Raw genomic sequence first — 27,010 nt, 5'->3', positions numbered from 1 at the left:
GGAATTGTATGGAGGAGGGGCTGCTGTGTGGGATTGTATGGAGGAGGGCTGCTGTGTGGGATTGTATGGAGGAAGGGCTGCTGTGCTGTGTGGGATTGTATGGAGGAGGGCTGCTGTGTGGGATTATATACTGGGGGGCTGCTGTGTGAGATTACATACGGGGGGAGGGGGCTGCTGTGTGAGATTATATACTGGGGGGCTACTGTGCTGTGTGAGATTATATACTGGGGGGCTGCTGTATGAGATTACATACGGGGGGGGGCTGCTGTGTGAGATTATATACTGGGGGCTGCATAGGGGGGGGGCTGCTGTGTGAGATTACATAGGGGGGGGGTGCTGTGTGAGATTACATACGGGGGGGGGGGGGTGCTGTGTGAGATTACATACGGGGGGGGGCTGCTGTGTGAGATTATCTCACACAGCAGCCCCCCAGTATATTATCTCGCACAGCAGCCCCCCAGTATATTATCTCACACAGCAGCCCCCCAGTATATTATCTCACACAGCAGCCCCCCCAGTATATTATCTCACACAGCAGCCCCCCCAGTATATTATCTCACACAGCAGCCCCCCAGTATATTATCTCGCACAGCAGCCCCCCAGTATATTATCTCACACAGCAGCCCCCCAGTATATTATCTCACACAGCAGCCCCCCCAGTATATTATCTCACAACAGCAGCCCCCCCAGTATATTATCTCACAACAGCAGCCCCCCCAGTATATTATCTCACACAGCAGCCCCCCCAGTATATTATCTCACACAGCAGCCCCCCCAGTATATTATCTCGCACAGCAGCCCCCCAGTATATTATCTCGCACAGCAGCCCCCCAGTATATTATCTCGCACAGCAGCCCCCCAGTATATTATCTCGCACAGCAGCCCCCCAGTATATTATCTCACACAGCAGCCCCCCAGTATATTATCTCACACAGCAGCCCCCCCAGTATATTATCTCGCACAGCAGCCCCACAGTATTATCTCGCACAGCAGCCCCCCCCAGTATATTATCTCGCACAGCAGCCCCCCAGTATATTATCTCACACACAGCAGCCCCCCAGTATATAATCTCACACACAGCAGCCCTCCAGTATATTATCTCACACAGCAGCCCCCCCAGTATATTATCTCACACACAGCAGCCCCCCAGTATATAATCTCACACACAGCAGCCCTCCAGTATATTATCTCACACAGCAGCCCCCCCAGTATATTATCTCACACACAGCAGCCCCCCAGTATATAATCTCACACACAGCAGCCCCCCAGTATATTATCTCACACAGCAGCCCCCCCAGTATATTATCTCGCACAGCAGCCCCCCAGTATATTATCTCGCACAGCAGCCCCCCAGTATATTATCTCACACAGCAGCCCCCCAGTATATTATCTCACACAGCAGCCCCCCCAGTATATTATCTCACACAGCAGCCCCCCCAGTATATTATCTCACACAGCAGCCCCCCAGTATATTATCTCACACAGCAGCCCCCCAGTATATTATCTCGCACAGCAGCCCCCCAGTATATTATCTCACACAGCAGCCCCCCAGTATATTATCTCACACAGCAGCCCCCCCCAGTATATTATCTCACACAGCAGCCCCCCCAGTATATTATCTCACACAGCAGCCCCCCAGTATATTATCTCGCACAGCAGCCCCCCAGTATATTATCTCACACAGCAGCCCCCCAGTATATTATCTCACAAAGCAGCCCCCCCAGTATATTATCTCACAACAGCAGCCCCCCCAGTATATTATCTCACACAGCAGCCCCCCCCAGTATATTATCTCACACAGCAGCCCCCCCAGTATATTATCTCGCACAGCAGCCCCCCAGTATATTATCTCGCACAGCAGCCCCCCAGTATATTATCTCGCACAGCAGCCCCCCAGTATATTATCTCGCACAGCAGCCCCCCAGTATATTATCTCACACAGCAGCCCCCCAGTATATTATCTCACACAGCAGCCCCCCCAGTATATTATCTCGCACAGCAGCCCCACAGTATTATCTCGCACAGCAGCCCCCCCCAGTATATTATCTCGCACAGCAGCCCCCCAGTATATTATCTCACACACAGCAGCCCCCCAGTATATAATCTCACACACAGCAGCCCTCCAGTATATTATCTCACACAGCAGCCCCCCCAGTATATTATCTCACACACAACAGCCCCCCAGTATATAATCTCACACACAGCAGCCCCCCAGTATATTATCTCGCACAGCAGCCCCCCAGTATATTATCTCGCACAGCAGCCCCCCAGTATATTATCTCGCACAGCAGCCCCCCAGTATATTATCTCGCACAGCAGCCCCCCAGTATATTATCTCACACACAGCAGCCCCCCAGTATATAATCTCACACACAGCAGCCCTCCAGTATATTATCTCACACAGCAGCCCCCCCAGTATACATACAATTCTCAGCCCCTCCCCCCAGTATACATACAATTCCCAGCTCCTCCCCAGTAGTCACATCCACCCCCCCAGTAGTCACACTCTCTCCCCTCTCAGTGCCACAGACGCTGCTGGGCAGCCATCCCTGTCCTTCCTCCTAGCAGAGCGCACCGGCCGCCGACCCACGTGACCCAGGCATGTCACCTAATATCGTGACGTTTCCTGTGAATTCCTCCCACTCCCCGGTCTATCCCTTCCCCTGGGCGCTGCGGGGCTCCGCCTTTGCTGAGTAAAGACGAGGACTCGGCCCAGCCTCTCCTTATATGGCCGAGGACTGACGGCAGCAGTGTGGAGGCTGGTCTAGGGAAGGGAAGCCCACCTTACATTGTTACTATCCCCTGCCTGGAATGTGATGTTTGAGCCCTGCACTGCAGGGAAGGGAAGAGAAGGGGGAGAGAGGATCTGAGCAAAGGAAATCGCTTCTCTCAGGGACTTTACACTTTCTGCATGGCGAGGTAAGGATCGGGGATCTCTGAGGGCTTGTGCTGGATCACATGTGGTCACCCCTGTGGAAGTTTACTGTGCGGATCACATAACTTTACTTTGTCAATGGGCTGGATCTCTTCGGATCCATTAGAGCCGCATTATTCCTTTGTGGTTGGTGTGAAGGAATGTGATGGATCCTGTGGTATGTGCAGAGGTTAGTAGGGGGAGATCAGGTGGCTGCCTGTCCCCATGGCAGGGGACCTCATTGTCCATGGAGGAATTTAAGGCATTTCATGGGAAATCTATCTATAACTGTGAACCGTAGTGGGACTGAGGCATTGTAGGGGTTAAACCCGTCGAACCAGCCATTATGAATTCCTTATGCCGGCTTTTGGCAACCTCGAAGACCGAACCTCCTATGGACGATTACAAAGTCACTTCCGTGTCAGTTTATTTTATATATAATTTTTTTGGCTTATTTTTACCGTGGGGCTAGATGGGAACCGTGGTGTACGGCTGATATATCCGCTGCCTTTCTTTGTGCGGTCGTCGACGAGTTGGTTTCATTTGCCGCAATAATGTTCTGGGTTTAGACTTGTGCGCTCGGCTTGAATCCTCCGTCTGCAATGTGATGAGCGCTCGTTGCCTGCAGTGGAGCCTGAAGGAAAAAGTTCAAGAATGAAGGTGTGCACCAAGACCTTCTCCTCTCTGGCTAATCCATTACGCTGCATTTAAGGCCTATTTTGTTAAACGAGTAGGGACGCTGCGGCGGATTCGCCCCCCCTCCCCAAGGACGTGTAGGTATGGGCTGCCTATACCTATCAATGGATGGGTGGTGAAACTTAGTTTTTTTGATTTGTCCTTTTTAGAAAACATCTTCCTTACCAGAAACGGCATCAAGGTCACTTTCTCGTTTACGCCTGCTGCAAGCTTCAGCAGAAAAATAATTACAAGGAACGGGTGGTCACGAGTGGATCTGTAGCTCTGTTTCCTGCTATCTCCAGAGAAATCGGAGTTTTCAGATAATTTATTGATGCTTTCAGCTGGAATTTGGATATTAATCCGGCACGTCTACCTTTTTTTAATCTCCTGCTTATGTGAATTCTGTCAGTGTGTCGCTCGCTGAGCACTAATCTGCAGGTCCAAGACGTTGGTGCAGAGGAAACGTGATGGAGGGCCTTGATTTCGTATGACGCATGCTGGCCGTACTGAAGGAACATGGGTATACAAACGCAAGGGGCATGAGATATGAGGCAGCTAGTGATATATATTCAAGAAGTATTCTGTGTCTATAGGCCAGTGAGATGGTCTCTCCTGTCAAACCCTAAAGGTGGCCACACACGATGGACATTTTCAACCAAAAAGAACGTTTGTCACTTGAAAATTTAACAACCGACTGATCAGACCAACATCTGAAAAGAAGTCGGCCATGGTTAATATTTTCATCCAGTAGTCAGATGAAAGATCTTTCCTTCAAAGAAAGGTTGTTCATGGATGAAAGCTCTTCCTTTGATAGAACGTTCCCAGAAAGATCTTTCGTCCATTGAACATGAATGGGCAGTAAAATATATGGATGTGTCTGTGAACGGTCACCTGGTTGTTTCTGTCTGATGTGTATGGTCAGTTTCTTGGAAAGTTTGATAACATCCAGTTTGGTCCCAGCTACAGCTTCAAGAGTGGTGGTCGTCCAAATCTAAGTATCCCGAAAGGTTAATGTGGCTTTGTTTTTCAGCAATATAGGGATGTATTACTGCAAAACTAGACAGCAGTGGTGTACGTAGAGAAGGGCCCCATAGCAAGGATCAAACCAGGCCTCCCACACAGGACAGAAGGGTTTCCACCTAAACCCCTTTCAGTGACCCTTGGGCCATTTTTCCACTGCCTCCTTTGCTAAAAGTTGTTCCTTTTAGAAGGTAGAGTTCTGACCAAGTTTTCACCTCCAGTAGAAGAGTTAATCCCAGCTGGGCCCCCTCTTGCCCTGGGCCCCATAGCAGTCGCATGGTCTGCCGCTATGGTAGTTACGCCCCTGCTAGACAGGATGCCATCCAGGACTCTGAGAAAACGGGATAACAGCTCTTTGGAGAACCCTATTAGTTTCCATACAGCTGAATAAGATCACATAATGATAGAAGACAATTACAGTTGAGCCGGACAAAATGGTTCAGTATGCTTTAATGGAATCTGTGGTGTGACGTCAGTGTGACCTTAGCCAAATTCAAACTCTGTCAGGCCGAGGTTACAAGGCATTGTGGATCTGCATTTGTATTCCCAAAGGAAGTGCTGTGTTGCCATCTTCCAAACCCTACGCAGGTCTATGTAACAAACACCCCACAGGGCATGCGTTTTATTGTACTTTTCATGCAGGACTTGCCCGTAAAAATTACTTTTTATGCATTTTTCATAAAAAAGATAAAATGTATGGCATCCACATGGGGGAAAAACAAGAGCTTGGCAGAATTATAGAAAACACTGAAGCAAAACTGAAGAAAAAATGGTAGTTCTTCATTGACAGAACTCGTGTGAGTTTTATATCGTCTGTGTGCACAAGCCCTTACACCTTTTAGGCCTCTTTTACACTTGCGTTGTCCTGATCCGGCGTGTACTCCACTTGCCGGAATTACACGCCGGATCTGGAAAAAACGCAAGTGTACTGAAAGCATTTGAAGACGGATCCGTCTTCAAAATGCGTTCAGTGTTACTATGGCAGCCAGGACGCTATTAAAGTCCTGGTTGCCATAGTAGTAGTGGGGAACGGGGGAGCGGTATACTTACAGTCCGCACGGCTCCCGGGGCGCACCAGAATGACGTCAGATCACCCCATGCGCATGGATGACGTGCCATGTGATCACGTCATCCATGCGCGTGGGGCGCCCTGACGTCACTCTGGAGCGCCCCGGGAGCCGCACGGACGGTAAGTATACTGCTCCCCATAACACTTTACCATGGCTGCCAGGACTTTAGCGTCCCGGCAACCATGGTAACCATTCAGAAAAAGCTAAACGTCGGATCCGGCAATGCGCCGAAACGACGTTTAGCTTAAGGCCGGATCCGGATTAATGCCTTTCAATGGGCATTAATTCCGGATCCGGCCTTGTGGCAAGTCTTCAGGATTTTTGGCTGAAGCAAAAAGCGCAGCATGCTGCGGTATTTTCTCCGGCCAAAAAACGTTCCGTTCCGGAACTGAAGACTTCCTGAACGGATTTCTCTCCATTCAGAATGCATTAGGATAAAACTGATCAGGATTCTTCCGGCATAGAGCCCCGACGAAGGAACTCTATGCCGGAAGAAAAGAACTCAAGTGTGAAAGAGCCCTTATCTGGTTTTGTCTTAAAAACGCTTGTGTGTGAAAATGGCCTTAATTTGCCCATACACGTTCAATAACTGTCGGCCAAATGCTTGTTCAGCCAGCGACTATCTCTCCAGACCTGCTGTATGCACATACGTGTTCCTCTGGGCCAAGCGTGTAGGCTTTCAGTGGGAAAGGGGAAATCCTCTACCGGACAGGAATGCTGCCAGTGGACCATTTCATGTGTCCTATGCTTTCCAATTAAGGCTACATTCACACAACCGTATTTTTGACTCCGCATCCATTCTGCAATTTTGCAGAAAGGGTGCGGACCCATTTATTTCAATGGGGCCGCAAAAGATGCGGACAGCACAGAATGTGCTGTCCACATCCGTAGATCCATTCCACAGCCCCGCAGGCCTTCCCACCACTCCTAATCTTAGGGCATATGCACACGACTGTGCCCTTTTTTTTTTTTTTTTGCGATCCGCAAAAAACTGATGCGACCGGTGTGCCTTCCGCAATTTGTGGAACGGAACAGGAGGCCCATTGTAGAAAATGCCTATTCAAAACGGACAGGAATAGGACATGCCTCATAATTTTTGCGGGCCACGGAACGGAGTAACGGATGCGGACAGCCTTTACATGCAGCAGATGTTGCAGAAAACTGGTTCCTTTCACCTGATGGGACTTGTAGAAATCCATGTGCTTGCTGCTCCAGATGAATGGAAATGACGGTCAGAGAAAGTTTCTGCAGCATGTAAAGCAGGCATGCTCAACCTGCTGCCCTCCAGCTGTTGCAAAACTACAACTCCCAGCATGCCCGAACAGCTTACAGCTATCAGCCTACAGCAGGGCATGGCGGGAGCTGTAGTTTTACAACAGCTGGAGGGCTGCAGGTTGAACATCCCTGGTGTAAAGGCACCCTCATAGTGTTTTATGATGGCATATCAAATACTGATTGGGGAGGTCCCACCTCACTGCTGGTGGCAAGCAGGGCACACATGAAAGGTTGCTCTGCATTGAAATGGGGAGACTTGTGGTAAAACCACTTGTTGTAGATGCGGTTTTTAAATCGACAATGTATGGTGCAGTGCTCCAGACAAAAAAAAAATAGCTAGTAGCCATTGGCTCCTGAACTGAAAAATTTAGGGGCCAAATTAAGTTTTTAGTCGCCAAATCGAAACCAAATCAAAATTTGGGTATCAGATCGGCGTAGGGTTGTTTCGATACCAAAATTTTGATTTGCTTTCCTCACCATAAAAAGTATTGCGATACTCAATACCACGCAAAAAATTAATTAAAAAAACACCAAAAAAAGCTGCGTGCATTTTGCACTTTATGAAACGTTCGGCCCATAATAGAAACAGTCCGATCCTATTTTTTGGGGTGACAAGGTGACAAAAAAATAGCTTATCGCATGTTTTTTACGGTGCTGGCCGCATAGGAGATATTTTTTAATAATTTAATAGTTTGGACTTTTCGGACACAGCGCTATGTAATATGTTTATTTATTGTTTATATATTTTATATGTAAAATTGGGGATATCCCCATGCATTCTGAACGGAGAGCAATCCGTTCAGGATGTCTTAAGTTCAGTCTTTTTGACTCATCAAGCAAAAGATAAAACCGCAGCATGTTATGGTTTTATCTCCAGCAAAAAAAAACTTGCCTGAATGCCGGATCCGGCATTTTTCCCCATAGGAATGTATTAGTGCCAGATCCGGCATTCAAAATACCGGATCCGTCCTTCTGGTCTGCGCATGCAGTAAACCCCTCAGGTACCGCACCTGAAGGGTTAACTGCCGCTGATTGCAGCTCCCTGTCATAGAGGTTAGATAGCACATTAGATAGCTGTTGGCTGAATTCTGCACAGCCGAGCATGCATGTGTTCTCTATGGGAAAGTGCAGAAAGAGTCCCTGAGAACAAAAAGATTGGGTTGTTGATCTTTGGGGTCCTTTAGGCTCCCCTTCCTTCCGTCTGCGTTATTCATGACTTACATTGAAAGTCAATGGGGGACGGATCAGTTTTCAATTGCACCATATTGTGTCAGTAAAAATGGATCCGTCCTGACTTACAATGTAAGTCAATGGGGACGGATCCGTTTTTACTGACACAATATGGTGCAATTGAAAACTGATCCGTCCCCCATTGACTTTCAATGTAAGTCATGAATAACGCAGACGGAAGGAAGGGGAGCCTAAAGGACCCCAAAGATCAACAACCCAATCTTTTTGTTCTCAGGGACTCTTTCTGCACTTTCCCATAGAGAACACATGCATGCTCGGCTGTGCAGAATTCAGCCAACAGCTATCTAATGTGCTATCTAACCTCTATGACAGGGACTCATCGTCATGCGTACACCAAAACGCTGCAAGCTGCCTTTTAGCGTCCGCCTCAAAAGCGTAACGGAGCCCAAAGGCGGCCAAATTGATGCATTCTGAACGGATCCTTATCCATTCAGAATGCATTGGGGCTGAACTGATCCGTTTTGGGCCGCTTGTGAGAGCCCAGAAACGGATCTCACAGGCGGACCCAGAAACTGCAGTGTGAAAGTAGCCTTAGGCTAGGTCTACACAACGACATTTGTCGCGCGACATTTTGTTGCACCAATGTCGCGCGACAATTTTTATAATGGCAGTCTATGGTGTCGCACTGCAACATGCGACATGCTGCGACTGTCGCAGAAAATCCATTCAAGATGGATTTTTCTGCGACCGTCGCAACATGTCGCATGTTGCAGTACGACACCATAGACTGCCATTATAAAAATTGTCGCGCGACATTGGTGCAACAAAATGTTGCGCGACAAATGTCGTTGTGTAGACCTAGCCTTAAACTGGTGTTACGCTGGGTGTGGAGTGAGGCAGCGAAGAACAGGTAAGTATGATTCCCTCCAAAGGTGCGGCCATGTGTGTGTGGGGAGGGGGTCTGCCCAAAAGAATCCCATTAAGACTAGATGTAAAAAACATTGTAGTTTGTACAGTTGGTCTGAGTGGCAGTCCTCTGTCAGCCTTTAGAGTAAGCTGAGAAAACCGAGATCATTGATTCGGGATGTTCCGGACACAACCCTGCAGCCAATATGTTACTTCGGCCTCACGCTGTATTACCTGTAGAACCCTATTCATCCCCATGGACCAGTCATCTAGGCTTACTCTCAAAGGGTATGTTACCTGGCTGACCCCTTTGTTTTACCGCTTTTCCTAAGACCTCCTAGTAAAGAAGGGACTGTACTGACTCAATGGCCGTTTTGAGAGGTTGAAAGCTTTTTTGTTCTGTGTTAGAATCCTGTACAGTTACCCATTTTCTCCCCTTTTAGGAACTTTTTTTTTTGCCCTTTTTGCTATATCATCTTGTTGGTTACAGTATTGGTTTATGTACTATTCTTGCAACTATAATTGGCACATAGAACGGTAGCTGTAAATAGCTAACACCACCCTAGATGAACGTTGGGGGTGTCTGGCAGATGTGGGGGAAGGTGTTTGGCAGCAGCGTAGGGTACTTTCACACTTGCGTTTTTCTTTTCCGGCATAGAGTTCCGTCATTGGGCTCTATACCGGAAAATAACTGATCAGGCATATCCCCATGCATTCTCAATGGAGAGTAATCCGTTCAGGATGTCTTCAGTTCAGTCGTTTTGACTGATTGGGCAAAAGATAAAACCGCAGCAAATAAATTGAAGACTTGCCTGAATGCCGGATCCGGCATTTTTCCCCATAGGAATGTATTCGTTCCGAATCCGGCATTCAAAATCCCGGATCTTCGCAGACCGGTAAAAATGTGAAAAAAGATAGACGCATGACAAGCGGAGAGACTGATCCATTCTTGCAATGCATTTGTGAGATGGATCCGCATCCAGATCCGTCTCACAAATGCTTTCAGTCACATCCAGATCAGCGGATCCGGCAGGCAGTTCCGACGACGGAACTGCCTGCCGGATCACACTGCCGCAAGTGTGAAAGTAGCCTAATTTGCCCCCCTCGAATGAGAACACCTGACTCTTAGGCCCCTTTCACACGGGTGAGTATTCCGTGCGGGTGCAATGCGTCATGTGAACGCATTGCACCCGCACTGAATCCTGACCCATTCATTTCTATGGGGCTGTGCACATGAGCGGTGATTTTTCACGCATCACTTGTGCCTTGCGTGAAAATCGCAGCATGTTCTATATTGTGCGTTTTCCACTCAACGCAGGCCCCATAGAAGTGAATAGGGCTGTGGGAAAATCGCAAGCAAGTGCGGATGCGGTGCGATTTTTCACGCACGGTTGCTAGGAGATGATCGGGATGGAGACCCGATCATTTAATTATTTTTCCTTATAACATGGTTATAAGGAAAAATAAAAGCATTCTGAATACAGAATGCTTAGTACAATAGTGCTGGAGGGGTTAAAAAATAAATAAAAAATTAACTCCCCTTAGTCCACTTGCTCGCGCAGCCGACATCTTTTCTGTCTCTTTCTTTGCTGATTGCAGTCAAAGGACCTGTGGTGACGTCACTCCGTCATCACATGATCCATCACCATGGTAAAAGATCATGTGATGACCGGAGTAACGTCACCACAGGTCCTTTGACTGCAATCAGCAAAGAAAGAGACAGAAAAGATGCCGGCTGTGCGAGCAAGTGGACTAAGGTGAGTTACGTTTATTTTATTTTTTTAACCCCTCCAGCGCTATTGTACTATGCATTCTGTATTCAGAATGCTATTGTTTTCCCTTATAACCATGTTATAAGGGAAAATCTACAGAACACCTAACCCAAACCCGAACTTCTGTGAAGAATTTCGGGTACTAAACATGCCGATTTATTTTATTTTTTTATTTTCTCACGCGCGTGCAAAACGCATTACAATGTTTTGCACCCGCGTGGAAAAATCGCGCATGTTCCCATTGCAACGCACCTGCTCCTTTTCCCGCAACGCTCGTCTGAAAGAGGCCTTATACCCACTAGACTTTCATTTGAAATTGGTAGGTTCATCTGCCATTTAAGGACCTTAAGGCGTTTTTTTTTTTTTTGTTTTGTTTTTTTCCTCTGCTAGTCCCTAAGACCCTGGCTCCTGGTTAGATAAGAGGCTACATTACTGTCAAGCAGTGTCTGGCCAGACTTCTCCTGGACCAGGCACTCTACAGCAAGTGTCTGACCCATAAAGCAGGTTTTGTAGGGACAGTGCTTCCTGTATGTTCTTATATACTGAGCTGCATTGAATGAATTTTTATTTAATATTGCGTGCACACAGATTAAAACTCAGGACTGATATAGTTAGGTATTCCACCTTTTGTATACACACCCTGTGCCTTCAGTAAAAAAAAAAATGTGTATGTTCTAGGGTGTAACAGCATTGACTCAGAGATGCAATTGCTATGGAGCTTATTTGCTTCACTGGTTCTATTACTTTTGCTTAGTTTATCAAAGTTTCTTTAGGGTATGGCGACAATGGTTGCACGACAGGATCGCAGGAGCATCTCAGTATAGCGTCGATCCTATAGAAATGAACGGGGTTGCATGCGAGTTACCCCTGAATTGCAAAAATTCGAGCATAGTTGTATTTTCTTTGCGATTCAAGGGCCACATTCGTGGCGCACATGCGACTTGCACTGCGACTCCTTTCATTTCTACAGTGTAGCTGTACACTTAGGCCCCTTTCACATGAGCGAGTTTTCCGCGCCACTGAATCCGGACCCATTCATTTCTATGGGGCTGTGCACACGAGCAGTTTTTCACGCAACGCAGGCCCCATAGAAGTGAATGGGGCTGCGTGAAAATCGCAAGCATCCCGTAAGCAAGTGCGGATGTGGTGCGATTTTCCCGCACGGTTTCTAGGAGACGATCGGGATGGGGACCTGATCATTATTATTTTCCCTTATAACATGGTTATAAGGGAAAATAGCATTCTTAATACAGAATGCTTAGTACAATAGGGCTGGAGGGGTTAAAAAAATAATATAACTCGCCTTAATCCATTTGATCGCGCAGCCCGGCTTCTCTTCTGTCTTCTTCTTTGCTGTGCACAGGAAAAGGATCTTTGATGACGTCATTGCGCTCATCACATGGTCCATCACCATGGTAAAAGATCATGTGATGGACCATGTGATGAGCGCAGTGATGTCATCAAAGGTCCTATTCATCAAAGAACAAGACAGAAGAGATGCCGGCTGCGCGAACAAGTGGATTAAGGTGAGTTATATAAAAAAATGTAACCCCTCCAGCCCTATTGTATTATTTCCCCTTATAACATGGTTATAAGGGAAAATAATAGCATTCTGAATACAGAATGCATAGTACAATCTACACAACCTTGAACCCAAACCTGAACTTCTGTGAAGAAGTTCGGGTCTGTGTACCACATTCAGTTTTTTATCGCGCGCGTGCAAAACACATTGCACCTGCGCGATAAAAACTGAACAATGGAACGCAATCGCCGTCAAAACTGACTGCAATTGCGTACCTATTCGTGCAGGTTTGCCGCAACACATCCGGACCTTATCCGGACACGCTCGTCTGCAAGGGGCCTTACTTGGCTTTTTAACCATGGACGTCTGTGTCTCAGAAAATCAGAATTTGGAAGGCAGAAAGATGGATGCCAACAAATTAGTGGTGAATTTGCTATTGAGATGGCAGGGCTGTTTGGAAATACGCTAGTCCTATGGCTATGACAGCTTTAAGTTGCAGAGGGTATCTTTTTAATGGTAAATGTGGGATCAATTGTCATGTCTTGGCACAAAACTTTCAGCTTTGTGGCCATCTTTACAGCCCTCCAAATATCTCTTGAACCTGCCATTTTCTGTGGGACCAGATGACCATCTTATGTGTATGAGGGCTACCTGACTGTAGATGTTAGGGCGGCCCTATAACACCAGAAGATAATCTCTAAGATCATTGCTACCAAGCGTTCGTAGGACCGTTTATTAGCGATGAACAAGCATCATCAGGTAATCGGTGTCTTCGATGTTTTAAAAATCATCTTTTGCCGGCGGCTGTGTAATCGGCACTCTGCTGCTGGCAAACAATGATTTAATATGGGCATTAGCGCTAACTCAACCTCATACTGAGGAGAAGATTGCTGCATGTAATAACAATGGTCTCCTCCTCTGCTACAGAGCAGGCGACTGCCGGGAAGTAACGCCTGCTCTAGTGTTTGAGCGATTGGGAGTCAAAACCAAGCGGTGGGCCAAAAACCCAGAACAGATCTTTCCATTACACTTATCTCTGTGTAGCCTCCACTCCTAGTTTTGGCTCCCAATCGTGGATGGAAATCACTGATGGTGTGAAGAACATTGACTTATAGGATAGCTGCCTTACATCTGGTGGCATTAGAGGCAGAGCTTGTTAAGAGCTCATTTGCATCCCTTTCTTTCCAAAGTGGCCTTAGAAACTATATAGCTTCTGACGTTTTGGGGTGGGGGAGGGCGTAATATTAAGCATCATGCTGTATGTATTTTCACATTAAGAAAGTGCACGAAGACTTCTAATCCTGTCAGACAGGTTCCTACAATGGCAGGAAAGGTTAGTTTCTTAAAGCACGAACACGATTGCTGCTTTATTACTCATCAGACTTCTTAAAGCCTGATTTGTCCTAGATATAATGAAATGGGTGGAAAAATTATTAAGGATTAAAAGGTGAACCTTATGCCTTAGGCAGTTTGCTCCATCTTGTTTACATCTAGAGGACTCCTAGGGGTTTGCTTAGACTTCTAGCTCCACTCCACCTAGTACAGCAATCTACGTTGTTCATTTATCTGCTTAAAAGGGTTGTCCAAGCGTTTACAAGTGATCTGCCCTCAGGCTAGGCCATCACTATCTGATCAGTGGGGTGTACCTCTGCTGAACAGCTCTGTTGCCAGAACGACCATCCTTTGTGTAGTGGACAGAGCTGGTTACCATAGCCTGCTCTCATTTGCTTCAATGGGATTACTTCTGGAGCCCTAGCTACTGACAGGAAGGCCCCTACAGGGTTTTTAACCGATCTGTATATATCCATTCTGATATTTTTAGAACATGTCCGTTTTCACTGATCCAATCCACCCATTAAAGGGCTTCTGTCACCCCACTAAACCGTTTTTTTTTTTTTTTTGTTTACTTATAATCCCTATACTGCGATTTATGCCTACATAATCTAATTAATCATTTTGGTCCAGTGGATTGTGTTAAAAACGTGCTTTTAAAATATGCAAATTACCTTGTTACCAGCAAGTAGGGCGGCCACTTGCTGGTAGCAGCCGCATCCTCCGATCCTAAAGACGCCCCCTCCGCATGTTGATTGACAAGGCCAGGGAACGGAATTGTTCTCTGCTGGCCCTGTTTGCATTCAAAATCTCGCGTCTGCGCCGTACCTGTCTTCAATCGGCGCAGGCGCACTGAGAGGCGGACGCTCGCTCGGCCGCTCCATCCTCAATGCGCCTGCACCGGGTGTAGATGTGACGTCATGGGCGCATTGAGGATGGAGCGGCCGAGCGAGCGGCCGCCTCTCAGTGCGCCTGCGCCAACTGAATACCGTTACGGCGCAGGCGCGAGATCTTGATAGCAGACAGGGCCAGCAGAGGACGATCCCGTTCCCTGGCCCTGTCAATCAACATGAGGAGGGGGCGTCTTTAGGATCGGAGGATGCTGTTAGCAAGGTAATTTGTATATTTTAAAAGCACGTTTTTTAACAGAATCTACTGGACCAAAATGATTAATTAGATTATGTAGGCATAAATTGCAGTATAGGGATTATAAGTAAGCAAAAAAAAACGGTTTAGTGGGGTGACAGAAGCCCATTAAAGTCTGTAGGATCAGTGAAAAACTGAATACACTCTGATGCAAAAAAAACGATACGGGTTGGATAGAAAACCATAACTGTTGTGTGCAAGAGGCCTTAATAAAAAAAAATAAACCTTATCCATTTTAACCCCTGTTTGTATGGGTTATTTTGAGCATTCGTTGTGTCAGGTTTGAGATTTTTTTTGACCGAAGAAAAAGTCCTGCGTGTTGTACTTTTCTTCCGTGAAAAATGACTGAAACTGTAAAATAAAAGGGATCAGTTTTTTTTTATTTTATTTTTCTGTGTCTGACATAATTGGAAAACCCAGAGTTGATGAAGTCTGATTTTGGTTGGCACAGGTTTTCAGAAGAGAAGCTCTGCATGGAGCACTTGGAAACCCTTATCTCTTTGGCACTGCCCAGTTTTTGGATAGAAGAAATTTCAGAAAACGTCTCTGTCTCTGTCCAAAAAAAGTTTATTCACCCATACAGGCAATGCGACGTTTCGGCTCACTACTGGTGTCTTCCTCCTCTGCTTGAGGAAGGCACCAGTAGTGAGCCGAAACGTCGCATTGCCTGTATGGGTGAACAACATTTTATTTTTTACTTCATGGAGTGCTGCCCGTATATATATCTACCATATATCAATATTTTATTTTAACTTTTTTAATGCCTTCTAAGCACATAAAGGTGTAAGAACAGTGTAATTGCACAATATCAGGCAGATATGGGCCTTCATATGTAAAGCGTCATAACAGTGGTCGCAATAATGCCTGTTCAAGCGTAATAGCTGCCTGTACAGGCACTTTTACACTTGGAGAAAAATGTCATACGTATCAATATGCTTTCCCTGTACTCAATGAGGGCACTATGAATGGCCCGCACAGCAATACTGCTGGTGCCCGAAACATCCTGTAATAAAGCCCCACACTCCCAGGTTGTAGCCAAGGGTAGACCCTCTGTTGTGGTGGCAGTAATTCTTATATTTAGTGTATGATGTCAGTTGTGTGTTGTGTTATTTATTTTTTTGTGTCTAAATTTTGCTACTTATGCATGGAAGAGTAGACTAGTAATGGTTTTCCTGCATAAATGGCAACCTCTTAACATTATGTAGGCCTGTGTATTATGTTATTGAATTACTGCAACTTTTGTACTCCTCCTCAGCTGAAAATACTTCTCAAAAATATTAAGAAGAGTATTATTACTGTTCCGGAAATAATGTAGTGCGACCTCTGCATAATAATAACCAAATGTCTTTGTCTGATATAGAAGTGACTATGCTGTGGTCACCTCTGCTTGGCCCGTGCCTCCTAACCTCCCATAAGTGATTCCTAGAAGGCTCGCGATTTGCTCAGATATTCTGACTCCCTGATGAGTAATTACAATGGGAAACTGCTTTACAACAGAATTTCCATGTAAGACATCGGAGATGTCACTGTACTGCCATATGCTGCCCACAAAGAGGAAGACCTAGTGATTCGAGCCAATAAGCTGACAGCCTCAAGAGTTTCTCAGATACAAGCAGTCTAAGGGCTCAAGCACGTAACCGTATGTATTTTGCAGTCCGCAAAAAAAACAGATCCGCAAAAATTTCATCTGTGTGCATTCCGTATTTTGCGGAACTGAACAGTACTATCCTTGTCCGTAATGTGGACAGTAATAGGACATTTTTTTGCGGAACGGAAATACGGACGTACGGAAACGGAATGCACATCGAGTAACTTCCTTCCTTCCTTCCTTCCTTTTTTTTTTTTTTCTTTTTTTTTCATTGAAGTGAACGGTTCCTGTCTTAGGGCCTATTCAGACGTCCGTATGCTGTCTGCAAAAATTCGGATCTTTTTTATTTATTTATATTTTATTTTTGGGATTAGATGCAGACCCATACAGTTCTATGGGGCCCCTTTCTTTCGTCCAATGCTCCACAAAACAAGTAAAACGTCCTATAATTGTCAGTGAAAATCAGGATGTGGCCCAATTGAAGTCTATGGGTCCGCAAAAATGCGGAATGCAATCCGTTTTTTTTTTTGTTTTTTTTGCGGACATGCTGAACTGTCCGCAAAAAATGGATCTGCGTTTTTGCAGACAGCATACGGCCATCTGAATGACCTTAAAGGGGTTGTCTTACTGCAGAAAATGGCATTCATCATGTCTCCTTTGCTGGTTTGATTCATTTTTACATCCCACCACTGCTGCAGAGAGGCTGGCACTTTTTTCAATAGTGCTCAAGCACTGCCACCTCTGCTGGATTACAGGGTGGTCGTAACCATGACAGTGTAGAATGTGATAGAAAATGAATCAAGCCAGCAAAAGGAGGCAATATGGAGAATCGCAATACATTAGTGAGTGCCTTGTAATAACTTTCTCTACATGATAGATGCCACTTGCTGAAGACAACCCCTTTTAAGGCTAGTTTCACACTAGCGTTTACAGATCCGTCCGGCAGGCCGTTTACTGAATGGATACTGCCGGAATGGGGTCCGGCGGAGATCTGGCCGAAATCCGTCAAATATGCAGAGAATTGGCACGCAGTGTTTTTTGACCTGCCATTTCCTGGCATTCTATTCTGGAAGAGCCTGTCGGAATGCCCTAACGGCAGTGTGAAACAGGCCTAAGGCTCTCTTGCACGGACACATAACAGTAAAGCATAGGGGTAGGCAACCTCCAGCACTCCAGATGTTGTGAAACTACAACTCCAAGCATGCGTATTTGCTCTGCTTTTCAGAACTCTAATAGAAATAATTGGAGCATGCTGGGAATTGTAGTTTCAGTGCCGAAGGTTACTGGCCCCTGGCATAGCATCTCAATCAGCGCTCATTTAGTATATTAAAATGGAGAGATCATCTTTCAGGATGAGGCTGAACAATCGTCAGTACGGTCAGGCATCCCTACGCGGTTTGCCTATTGTTGGCAGCACATCTCCTGTTTTGATGAGGCGATGTGCTGCCAACAAATTATTTTTGTATGTTCATTTTTTATGAATGACATCTACAATGTGTACAAATTTTTATTTATTTTTTGTAGCCTCCATGTGACCGTATACAGTATAGTCTGCTCTGGGTGAAGTCCATCGGGTGAGCTCTATGTAGACTTTAGCTCTGATTCATAATGGATGTGATTTCAATAAAAAATTGAAGTCAAGGTATTCATAGCCTTTAACTGTGACTCCTTTCTGAATAAAGGGCCTGTTGGACAAGGCAATTATTACGTAAAATATTGTAATTTTGAGTAAAAGTTTGCAGTCCTTGACTGGTGTAAATATGTTCTGCTCACTTGGCACTGATCGAATCTTTTATGACCTACATAGTATAGTTTGTGGGTGTGATGTCTCTTTGTGTAAAAAGGCATCAGCTAGTGGTTAGTAGATAAGACCCGAGTGACTCCTCAAAGGAGGAAACACAGGCTCAGAAAACATCCAATTGTTGCATGTGAATGCATGTGCTTTGAGTGTTGACGTCTCTCTGTATTGTCAATCGGCGCTTGTTTTTGTCAGTTACATAAAAATAAAATACTGTATGTTTCACAGGTGCCGAAGCAAGTCCACAAAATTGCTTCTTTTGTCCACCAGCCGTTGTATCCAGGAATATTTATAAGCACACCAAGTTTTTTCCTTTGGGGTATTCCCATCTCGGGCATTAATGGCATATTGCTAAGACATGCCATCAAGGTCAGATAGATACGGGTCCCACCTCTGGGACCTGCTCCTAGTTCCATAACAGGCCCCCCAAAGTAAAGGAGAACACACTGCTCAAGCACTGCCACCGTCCATTCACTACTATGAGAGTTCTGAAGATTATTCGAGCAGTCCTATAACGGTGAATAGAGAGGTGGCCATGTAGGCACAGTGCATTCACAACAGAAAATAGTTGCTCGGCTGTTATTAGATCTCCAACAGCAGTGAATGGAGAGCACGCCACACATGTGGTATGCTGTCCATTCTAGAGAAAGGAGCAGGTCCCAGAGTTGAGACGCACACCTATCTGACATTGATGCCATATCTTAGCAATATGCGATTTAATGTATGAGAGGGGCTAATCCCTTTTAAATACAGTTCTACCTAGGTTAGGCTAGTTTCAGACTTGAAGCAGGGAAATTCAGAAGGCCAGTAGAAAACAGCCTGATGGAGTTCTCTGGATCTGGCATGGCTTGGTACTACTCCCTTCCTGCTGGACCCAGTTGACTATAATGGGAGATGTGACCTATTCGCAGCATTGTCTGCTGGCTGGAACACCTGGCTGCAGGTGTAAAAGATGCCTAAGACTACTAAAAAAAAAAAATAAGAAGAAAAGTTTAAAACCCCTTTTAAGCACCAACCATGAGTTGTAATGTCATCTCTCATGTGTGTCTTCTCAGAACACAGCCTCTTATGATCTTCCGTCTGGGTTTCCTCAGTTTTCATTGCCTACTGCAGTGATACGTTTTGTGCTGAGTTGTTGTATTTCTTTCCCCTCTGTATTCTTCGCTGCAGTAATTCTCTTTGCCTATTGCATTAATTATGAACCTGGTGCTCGAGTTCACAAGATACCATCCGTGGTTAGAGCTGAAAGTTCAGCCTGTGTTTTATGCTCGGTGTCTTTTACCATGGCAAAGGCATCATGTCTGCAATGTGAAAATGTACATCTGCTTATGGCGGGATTTGGCTTGAATTACTCAATTGAACTCTAGTTTTCGCCTGGCAGATGAAACACCATACTTAGGAGGATTTTTAAGTATAATAACATTAACCCCTTAAGGACCCTGAGATTTTCAATTTTTCCGTTTTCATTTTTCACTCCCCGCCTTCCCATAGTCCTAACTTTTTATTTTTCTATTCACATAACCTTATGAGGGCTTATTTTTTTTGTTGGACAAGTTGTACTTTCTAATGGCACCATTTACAGTTGCATACCATGTAGTAGGAAGCAGAAAAAAACAAACAAAAATGTAGCCCTTTTTTAAATCCTGTCGTAGTATCTGCCATTAGTACATCTCGGAGACAGGTTTTCCACAGTTTGACTACTCTAACGGTATTCTATGGCATCATCTTCTTTCCCATGCTGTCAGGTTATCTCACTGAGTTTTAAGTATCCTTAAAAGCTTTGTGTCGTTGTCAAAAACTGGCACTTCACTATGTCTTGTCAACCAGGTCATTGGTAAAGGTATTATAAAGGTCTGGGCCTACCCTGCTGTGAACTTTAGCCCATTTTGAGTATATACCATTTACAACTAATAATTTTATTCAGTACTTAATATTCTTTGTCCATGGTCATGTGATGGATATAGACGTCCTCAGCTTGTCACGTGAGACACAGTTCTGATATAAAGAATATAACAAGACATGTACTCATGTGGCTATCATATAGCCAGAACAGACTGTTATCCACTGGAATTAAATGGAATGACAGCAAGCAGAGATGTAGAAAACTGTGAGGATGGCGACAATGTTATATAGGAAAACTGTTTAACTTCTTCATTATACAAAGGATACCATTTATCTTTGCTGAGATTGGAATACCCCTTTAGGTAGTCTGGGCCAGCTGAGAGACCGTAAAGGTCACTAGATCAGTTGTCAACCAGGTCTTCGGAAGAGTTATTTCACTTTCGAAAAACGTTTGAGATGTCATGACTTATTAATACAGCAGAGATTTGGTAGGGGCTCAAATGCTGAGACTCCCACCAATGGCTAAAATGAGAACGTAGATGTACTTAGCTGAGCACAGTCTCTCCTCACTGCTAGAGATGGCTTGAAGACCTCCTCAGTGGAATGTGTATGAGACCATCTTCAGCAGCCAGGAGAGACGTCTTTGTTTTAGCGATCACAGAGGGTCTCGGCACTCAGTCCTCACTGATCAAAACCTTTGGAATGTCCCTGAAAGTGTAGTTATTTTTAACAGGACCGTGACATGAATTTTTGAATAAACCCTGGTGGCCCTCATCAAGTAAAGTAAACGGTTAGGTTGCCATTGAGGGCAGGTTACTCTGTTCTGGACTTTAAAAGCACAAGGTGGACAAAAAAATGTGTCTCAATTGCTTGTGCATGCCTTTGTAAAGGTGCAGTAATGATGTTATATGCAGAGGAATGTGCTATTTAAGGTACCTGTGAAGGTGAAGATTCCCTGGCGGTTACCAGATGGTTTTCTAAGCCGTACACTATTCCAGACAAACCATTAGATTCTTGTGGTTCATAAAGCAGTGAAATCTCCCTCCGGGCAGGGACGGTTTGTTTCTCTAGTTGACTCGGAGGAATGTGTCCATTATTTGAAGTTGAAAGCAAGTCGTTTAAGAATTATGTTTTAGGTGTCACCCGAAGAATGTTTTACAGCCTTTCATTTAGTCTGAAGTATGTAACAGATACATAGGAGCCTACAAATAAGAGATATCTATGGTAGACTTTCTCTTTTCAGTCTCATTGCAGGAGGTTAACTAATCCTTTCTGAAATGTAGACCATGTAAACTTAAGCTGCCCATGCACATTTAATAGCTGTCTGCCATCAGCTATCTCTCTAGTCTCCCTCCTGGTTTCCCCAAACACATGCGTGGTCGGCGTGGCTGAACGTGTTTGTGTATGCTATGGGGAGAGTGGAGAAAGCGGCTGTCAGACACTTCAGGTGGCACCTTATCTTCTGGGAGAACAAAAGGATCGGGCGAAAATATTCATTTTCATTGTCTGCCGGACAGAACACCTAGTAGCAGGTGTGAAAGAAGCTTTATGTTAAGGAAGTGTGACTGACTATGAAATCGCAGGGATAAGGTGACTGAGGGCCCTTTTACACGTAGAGATGAACTGTCAAATTATCAGAAACTAAAGCTACTTTCACACTAGCGTTTTTCTTTTCCGGCACTGAGATCCGTCAAAAGGGCTCAATGCCGGCAAAGAACTGATCAGTCATATGCCCATGCATTCTGAATGGAGAGCAATCCATTCAGGATACATCAGGATATCTTCAGTTCAGTCATTTTGACTGATCAGGCAAAAGAGAAAACCGTAGCATGCTATACATTCCTATGGGGAATCAGGCATTCAGGCAAGTCTTCAGTTTTCTTCGCCGGAGATAAATCCGTAGCAGGTTTTACCGATATTATCGGCTGGTATTCAGGATTTTGACCGGTATCGGTATCTATTTTGCCGATATTCCGATAGCTTATGGGGAACACAGATTGCGCTGCTGTCAGCGCGATCCGTGTTCCCTCAGCAGCACAGGGGAGAAGGAAGCAGTGTCTCCCTCCCCCTGTGCTGCTGCTGCCGCTGCCAAGGGGCGGGGCTGTGGCCACTGCGCCACCAATGAAGAGAAATCTCTTATTCATTCAAATTAAAAAGGAGGCGGGAGCTGGCTGCAGAATCACATAGCCGGCTCCCGACCTCTGAGCTGTAGCTGTGATCTGCGGTAGTTAACCCCTCAGGTGCCACAGATCGCAGCTACCGCTCATAGAGGTCGGGAGCCGGCTATGTGATTCTGCAGCCAGCTTCCGCCTCCTGTATATGAATAAATGAGAGATTTCTCTTCTTTGGTGGCGCAGTCCCCCCCCCCCCCCCCTCCCCCAGTATTAATCATTGGTGGCAGTGGCCACAGGATCCCCTCTCCCCTGCTCCTCCGATCGGAGCCCCAGCAGTGTAATGCTGGGGCTCCGATCGGTTACCATGGCAGCCAGGACGCTATTGAAGCCCTGGCTGCCATGGTAAGCTTCATGCTGCTGTGTGCACAGAGCAGCAGAGACAGTGTGAGCTCCTATTCTATCAGGGTGAATAGGACAAGGGTTCTAGTCCCTAATGGGGCTAAAAGTTAGTAAAAAAAAAAAAGTTAAAAAAATTAAAAATAAAACACCAAAATATTAAGTATAAATGAAAAAGAAAGATTTACAAAAAAAACTACACATGAACAATAAACATTAATTTTCAGCAGATTTGTGTAGGAATTTAATTTAATTTTTTTCAAAAATGAAAATTCCCTGAATATCGGTATAAATTATCGGCTATCGGCCTGAAAGTTCACAAATTATTGGTATCTGCCCTAAAAAAATCTATCGGTCGATCCCTAAACTGGAGACATCCTGAACGGATTACTCTCCATTCAGAATGCATGGGGATATGCCTGATCAGTTCTTTTCCGGTATAGAGCCCTTGTGACGGAACTCTATGCCGGAAAAGAAAAACAATAGTGTGAAAGTACCCCATCTCCGGTGAAAAAAAAACTGAAGTCTTGCCTGAATGCCGGATCTGGATTTTTTTTTTCCATAGGAATGTATTAGTGCCGTATCTGGCATTCAAAATACCGGAATGGCGGATCCGTCCTTCTGATCTGCGCAGACCGAAAAAAATGTGAAAAAAAATAAATGCCAGATCTGTTTTGCCGGATGACACCGAAAAGACTGATCTGGCATTTCAATGCATTTTTTTAAGACTGATCAGGATCCTGATCAGTCTTACTAATGCCATCAGTTGGCATACGTTTTGCCGGATCCGGCAGGCAGTTCCGTCGACGGATCACTCTGCCGCAAGTGTGAAAGTAGCCTAAGAAGATGCTCCTGATCATCAGTGGAGATGAGGGCTGCAATCACCTCCGCTGTATGGGGACTAGTGATCTATACAGCTGTCTCTTATCCCCATAGAAAATCATTGTTCCAGCAGATTCCTGTGTAGACAGTGATTATAATTTTTTTGGGGCTGCCTGAACCCCACCATCACCTGATGAACAAGCGTTTGCTCAGTGATAGCTGGCGCCTTTTACACTGGCAGATTATCATGAACTAGTGTTTAGACATATGTTCTTCCCCTATAATTTGACATATCATTGGTCCATCTATAAGGACCCTAACTCTGGCTCTGTATTATGGAACGTAAGGCTTTGTTCACATGAGTTTCCTTGATTTGCCCTGTTATAGGAGCACAAACGGCTCCTGAAGGACGCCATTGACTATAATAGGGCCTGATGGGCGTCCGTCATGTAGTACTGCATGCAATTCTGTCTGGCATTGACTTAATCTGTGATGGGGGCTCCTAATACCGCCACCAAGGCTGAACAGATTTCCGCCTGACCACGACTGACCGCCTTTGCCATGACACAATGAGCACTTTTTTTCAGTGCCTACTGGGAAAGCAAGTGGTTGGAAATGTTGTGCAGTTGCAATACTGCAATCCAAAAGGCTAATGGTCACCGAAGCAGATTAAATTTTTAATTACCGTGCACAGAATGATTGCCATTACTAATCATCAAATCATTTGGGTGGCGCACAATAATGACCTTGTCAATGGCAAGTAACTAGTTTGTACTTCATATTCCGCATTCTGCTCATAATGGTCCTACAAGGCTCATCATCGCATCCCTCTGAAATGTAGGCAATCGCATTCTATTCCAGTGGTATTTATGACTCTGTAAATATCAGGCTGAAGTGCACCAGAGTCAATAATTCATCTGCCTGACCTCTGAATCTTGGAACTAAACTGTTTAGGCTCTTCGTCTATAGTTAAGAACACTGCTTGCAGTGATGACCTTATGTTTATATACAGTGTATTTAATTAGTCTATCATTGAATATAACAGCCCAAAATTGCTTCCATAGTATACAGGATGGTAATCGCTTTCTAAAGATGTAAGTTAATAAAATGAGTCTTGAAGCATAATGGTAAAAAAAATAAGTTTATAAAGTAGCACCCTACCTATGAATAGTCATGGGTCAGGCCTCCTTATCGGGTGAGAAAGAAATGGTGTGCAATATGCAATAAACATGGCGTGATGTTTTTAAGCCAGTATTAGCAGTAGTTATTTTGCCCCGGTGTATCCATTTTTCAGTGTCCTAAATATTTCTAGCCCTAACACATGTATATTATGGCTGCTGGTAGACTAAGGTTATACTCCGATGTCCGCAGCAATTTAGAGTATGACTTGCAAACCCCATTCACAGGAGCTAGAAAAGAGAAAATCTGCTTGGAAATGTTCTAATCCTTAGTAGTCTCGTTCTTTTGCAGAAAAGCCATAGCATGGCACGGCATACATAGAGTGAAAATCCACCACTTAATCAGCGTGTAACACTTGTAGATTTTCAGGAAAATTCTGTGCAGAAATTGTCGGCCACTTCTCAATTTAGCCTTAGACAGCTTCTGTAGCAACTGTGAATGTTTTTTCTTTTTCCTTCAACCTGTGCCTATCTTTTCTGTAAATTTACACGCATTTCCAACTGTGGTGTTGCTCAACGCGTCCTTATGACGTGTGACAGCGTTGTATTGCCAAGCACATATCTCTTTAAGTGACCTGTCATATCTGTGATGAATATGCTGGAAATGGTTTTTGAATGAGGAGAGTTAATGACTTGCATATCAGCAGGTGACAATGTCCATACCTTTTTTTTTTTTCTTCTTCTCCTGCTTCAACAAGAACATGGCGTTTTTGGTATACAGAGGACAAGTATCTGTGCCTTCATACAAAACCTTGACAGAGCCCAATGCCTGTGGGGTACCAACCACCTCTGCTGTGTACATCAAAAGCTGTCACTGCTGCTGAAAGCATGGGTACGATCTACAGCATAATATATAAAACTGGAAACTCTTTCCTTGTTGAAGGGGTTGTCTAGTGAGATAAAGTTCTTCGGTTGGTGTCAAAATGTAAAATTAAAGAACTCCCTTTTATACTTTACCTAAAGGGGTTCTTTGGCCTGTCTTGAAAATCTTGCCGTGTGCTGACCTGTGGAGGGAAGGTTCTTGCCCCTCTGTCTCGCCATTTTTACTGCACTTACAAGACTGCCAGGACTGGATGCAGACTCCATTCCCGACCGGATATGTTCCTGAGTCTTTCTGTTCACTTGTACTGGAACAGGAAGATTCAGGTACACATCTGGTCGAGACCTGAGCGGAGGGTCGCGCATAAATTCCTGCCGATTCAACGCAAGCACAGTGGAATCGGTGGCGAGTGGTAAGTACTGAGCTGACTATCCTCTCTGCACAGGTCAGCACACAGCTAGATTTTCAAGAAAGCTTGGAGAACTCCTTTGAACACATGTATAAACATATCTTTTGTTACCTAAAAGGCGAATTTTACACTGCATTGGCGATCAGAAATGTTCCTTCCTGATAATTACCTCCTCGTTAGTGTAGGTGAAGAGCTGCATGTACATGGAGAGATCACCTCCACTGTATGAGGGTTACTGCTATCACTCATACTAATTTATTTTTTCTGGGCCACAGAGTGGTGTATATGTGGCACCTTTACATGGGCAAATTATCTGGAACGAGCATCATGCAAACATAGGGCCATGTAAGGCTACTTTCAGACTAGCGGCACGGACCTCCGGGAGGCTGTTCCGTTGGGTGAACAGCCTGTCGGATCAGTCTTGCCGCTAGTGACCATGTGCCTCCGTACTGCCGATCTATCCCCATTGACTATAATGGAGGCGGGGGGGGGGGAGTTCCGGCACGGCAAAAGGCTGCCGGAATAAATGTCAGACATGTCGTAGTTTTATTCCGGAGGTCCGTGCCGCTAGTGTGAAAGTAGCCTAAACCCGCTATTAGACTTTCAGAGAAAACACATTTTATTCCCGAATGCAAGTGAACTCACAAGTTACTAGCGAGGTGGTCCACAACACCTTCCCCATTGGTGCTGATTGATTCCGTCCTCGTTGTGTTATACTGTGCAGTACTGGAAGGAGTTGAGTGGAGCGCAAGCACCTACTGGGCTTGGGGCCGCCTGCTAGGCACTTGTGAGCTCATTTGCCTTTGGGAATGAGGTTGACTGAAAACTAACTATCAAAGGTACGTTTCTACAAGTCTCTTAAGGTTTCTTTACATGGGACAATGTACAAGCAGATTGTCACGAAGGGAGCATTCCTTCCTAACAATCTGCTGATCACCAGCGGAGGAGTCGGGTGCATTTAGCGATCACTAATTCCATTGCTCTTCCCCATACTGTCTCGTTGTTTCCCGGCAGCAGATGAAGTTTACACAGCACGATCTGCCACTGGAAAACAAGGATTTTTGTGCTGCACTAACCATCCAATTGCGCTATGAACAAGCATTTTGCTCATTCATCGGGTAATCGGCGGTGCATTTACACTGCCAGATCATCGCTAACAAGCGTTTCTATGTGGTTTTTAACTATTATCTTTTCAGTTCTCGACCCTGTACCCACTG

At 45.1% G+C, this 27,010-nt stretch overlaps 1 protein-coding gene across 1 annotated transcript in view; it reads left to right on the top strand.

The window, feature by feature from the left end:
* Positions 1-2,704: 2,704 nt before the first annotated feature.
* LUZP1 (leucine zipper protein 1) overlaps positions 2,705-27,010 on the top strand; it is an 89,622-nt gene continuing 65,316 nt past the window's right edge. The window contains exon 1 of the mRNA XM_044286766.1: positions 2,705-2,919. The gene's annotated coding sequence lies outside the window, so the exon portion shown is untranslated. The remainder of the gene's footprint in view (positions 2,920-27,010) is intronic.

This window comes from Bufo gargarizans, chromosome 3 (assembly GCF_014858855.1).
Source record: "Bufo gargarizans isolate SCDJY-AF-19 chromosome 3, ASM1485885v1, whole genome shotgun sequence".
In the NCBI taxonomy this organism is placed as follows: Eukaryota; Metazoa; Chordata; class Amphibia; order Anura; family Bufonidae; genus Bufo; species Bufo gargarizans.
The sequence above is the reverse complement of the archived record's forward strand: the minus strand, read 5'-3'. Positions and strand labels throughout refer to the sequence as shown.